At 64.1% G+C, this 3,410-nt stretch overlaps 1 protein-coding gene across 1 annotated transcript in view; it reads right to left on the bottom strand.

The window, feature by feature from the left end:
- Positions 1–3,410, bottom strand: part of MCAM (melanoma cell adhesion molecule) — a gene marked incomplete at its 3' end in the record, with an annotated part of 16,132 nt that overhangs the window by 7,020 nt on the left and 5,702 nt on the right. The gene's annotated exons all lie outside the window — the stretch shown is intronic.

Here is a 3,410-nt window from a genome sequence, read left to right as displayed (position 1 = left end):
GGAGGAGAGGCCTCCTCCCAGGCGGCACGTTTGCTGGGAGGAACAAGTGCAAGGGAGCTGTGCCATCACGCTCCGGCTGCTGGCGAGCGGCTCACCGGCCCCACGGCCGCAGCGTGGGGATGCTCTCGCAGCCAACGGTGGCAGGAGCTCCCTGTTCGCAGTGGGAACAGCCCCCCCTGAGCTGGTGCCCAGACCTTGGGGACCTCCCGACAACGTGCTCACACTTTCTTCTCCCTCCAAAGGGCAAGATGCAGCACCAGAGGAGCCTCAGGCTCTGCTCCCCTTGGAAGAGGGAAAGGCACATTCCATTCTGCACAAAATATCATGATTTAAGCCCTCAAATGCCGCCCTGTGAGGAAAGAGAGCCCGAGGGGTCCCACTTTCCCTGCAGGAAAGCATTCATCAAGTCAAACAAACAGGTGGGACAACCCAGATGCCACGCTGCTGGTGCTAACTTTTATTCTGTGTTAAAAATAAAGCAAAAATGTTGCCAATAAAACCTCTGCAGAAGATTCCCAGCAGCTGGAAAGGGCAATGCTGCTCCCTGGAGAAAAGAAGCTGGCCAACTGCTGTGCCAGGGACCATGCCACCCTGAAACAGCTTTCCAACGTTACTGCAACAGCCGTGCCTCCAGCTGGTCAGGCTTCTGCTTTTCAGACCATTTAACTTTGAAGAAAACATTTTTAATTTTTTTTTCCCCTACCAAACTCATGGTTCTGAGGAAGACGGGCAGGATTTGAAAGCAAGGCCCTGCTGCCCTCACAGCTGGCATGAAATCGCCCCGCCACGCTGCGTGCAGCACATGGCGGGCTCGGGGGTCTCTGCGTGGGGAGCGCAGCAGGCTGGCTGCCTTCATCTTCTTCACTGATGCTTTATCTCACGCGTTCTTATTTATTTGCTTGCTTAATGCACTTGGCTTCGGCCCCCATTCGTTGCAACGCAAACAAACAGTGCGGATTAGGCTCCCGTGTCGCGGTCCCACGCACGCAGCCCGGGTGGGAAGGTCAGGGCGCAGGGGTCCGGCCCCAGCTGAGGCATGGAGCAGCTCTCACTCTCTGGCAGCCGAGGGAATACGGGTGTCTGGACCCCCACGGCTCCCAGCGCTCTCCTCCCACCCCGCTGCCGCGTCCCGGGTGAAAGGCTGTGCCCAGGCAGGCGGCTTTGCCCCCGGAGCCGTGGGGCTTGCCAGCCCCTGGCAGAGCTGCCGGACAGCTGCTCCTCTCTGCTGGGAAACCTGGGGGCCGCAGGACAGCTCGTGGGTGCAGCCTGCCCAGGGCAGGGCCGCTTACCCCGGCATTATCTGAGCATCACAGGTTGCAGGCGCGATTTGGATGTGATCGCATGTGGCTTTCTCCTCCGGCTCCCGGTGAGCCCGGCTCTCTGCAGCCGGAGGGAGCGATGGCCGGCGTGCGGGGCCAGGCGTGGGGCCTGGGGCCGAGCAAAGGCTGCGTCCCAGCACACAAACTCAGCTCCTTCCACCTTCCCCTGCCCTCTCAGCAAGACCTCTGGGGCTCGGCTGGGTCCGGCCGGTGCTGCAGGAGGGAGGTGGCCCCAGCGGGGGCCATGCAGGCTCTCAGAACCCTGCTCTCCCTCTGTACCTGCCCCGACACGCTGCTGGCATGCTCCCGGGGGGAGCTCCATGCCTTCCCCAGCCCCTGCAGCCCCTGACCATGCTGACGGCGCCCAGAGCAGCCCGTGTGGCTCAGGAGGGGTCTGCGGGGTGCCTGGGGTGCTCAGGGTGCTGGCTGCCACCCACTGAGCCCCCCCCCAGTGCTGGTGAGCGATGAGCTGTCGGCTGGCGCTGGCTCCCTGCACGGCTCCAGGGTGGATGAAAGGCAGACGTGTGCAGGGCGGAAGGCAGCTGCCGCGTCCGCCCAGGCCTGCACCTCTTCACACAACACCGTCAGGGCCGAGCGGGGCCCCGCTCCCCTGGGAAGGGACGGGATGCGGGCCAGCGTCATGCTTTCCCACACCGCCCGGGAACGGCCTGCCACTTCCCGGCTGCTGGGGCCTGGCAGTGCTGAGGGTCACTTCCTCGGGGCAGAAACCCCCGGGCCACCTCCCCACCAGCCTCTGGTGCTGCATTTTAGGGTGCTTTAGGGCTCACGCAATGCACTGCGGTCTGGGGTAAGTACAGGGACCTGCCAGGGCTCTCTGACCTCTGGCTCCCCGTTCCTTGGGTGGAAGAACACAAAAGGCCACAGGGGATGGGGTATCACATGTGCCATGAGGGCAAAGATGCCTTGGGGTACCCCCACCCCATCTCTGTCCACCTTTGGGGGCTCTCAGCGACACTCCTGTCCTACAGCTCAGGAAAACGCCTTCTTCCACCCCCCCCACCCCCCCGCTTCCTCGGCTGGGCTCCCAGCGGCTTCTTTGTGTCTCCTCTCTCCTTCCTCTCCTCTTCTGCAGGGCCTTTATGTGGGGATTACTAACCATGGCTACGGGGCCTTTGTTTAGGAGGGGCCGGGAGTGGAAGCCGCTGAGGAGCTGGGCGGGCGGAGGAAGGAAGGATGTGAGTGGAAGAGGGGAAGGAAGGTGGCATCTGGATTTCTGCGCTGGAGAAGCAAAATCTCCCAGGGCAGCTGCATGGAGATGGCCGGGGGCTTGGTGGACGCGGAGCAGTGGCAAAGCCCCAAAGAGGAGCCAAGCTGGCGAGGGTCACCCAGCCCCACGCCATCCAAAGCACAGCCCCCAGTAACTGCCCTGGTGATGGGCCCCGGAGCCCCAGGGTTCCAGTTCCCCTTCCCCAGGCTGTATGCCAGCGACAGGGCTTGGCCACGCTCCGCAGGGAGCAGCGCAGGGGTGGCAAGGAAGGCTGGGGAGCCGTGCAGCCCTCCCCGTGCGCCCTGCCCCGGGGGCCCGACCCTCTCTGTGTGCGGAGCAGAGGGACAAGGACAGCTGGGGGAGGGAGAACTCCTGGGGAAACCTTAGCCAGCTGACAGCCACTGCCAAGGCGCAGGGGAAAGGAGCCCTCTGCACAGGGCTGGCCTGTCCCTCGGCATCCCAGGGGTCCAGGCTCCCCAGAGCCCGGAGCAGGTGCAGCCGTGGGACAGCGTGCAAACAGCCACATACTGCCCTCTCGCTCGCACAGGCACAGCCAGGCTGAGCCCGTCACGTACGTGCCCCAGGCTCCTCTCCTGGCCCCAGAGCACTGCTGCCCTGGTGCAAAGAGCAGGCCTGGGGCTGGGGCTGGGCAGGACGGGGGCTGACAGGGCGGCAGGGGGAACCTGGGAGCCCTGGGACGGCTATTTATAAACGGCCTTTTCCTTCGGAAGAGCTGGAAAAAGGCTCCATTGTCTCGGTGCCAGATGGGCTGGGGCCGGGCGCTCGCCCACACAATGGGGCGGATTATGTGCCCGGCCGGTGGGGGTCCGGCAGCGGGATGCCCGGGAGGAGCAGCTGCCACC

This window comes from Athene cunicularia, assembly GCF_003259725.1.
Source record: "Athene cunicularia isolate RWA chromosome 24 unlocalized genomic scaffold, athCun1 chr24_part1, whole genome shotgun sequence".
Taxonomy (NCBI): domain Eukaryota; kingdom Metazoa; phylum Chordata; class Aves; order Strigiformes; family Strigidae; genus Athene; species Athene cunicularia.
This window is presented reverse-complemented; position numbering and strand designations above follow the sequence as displayed.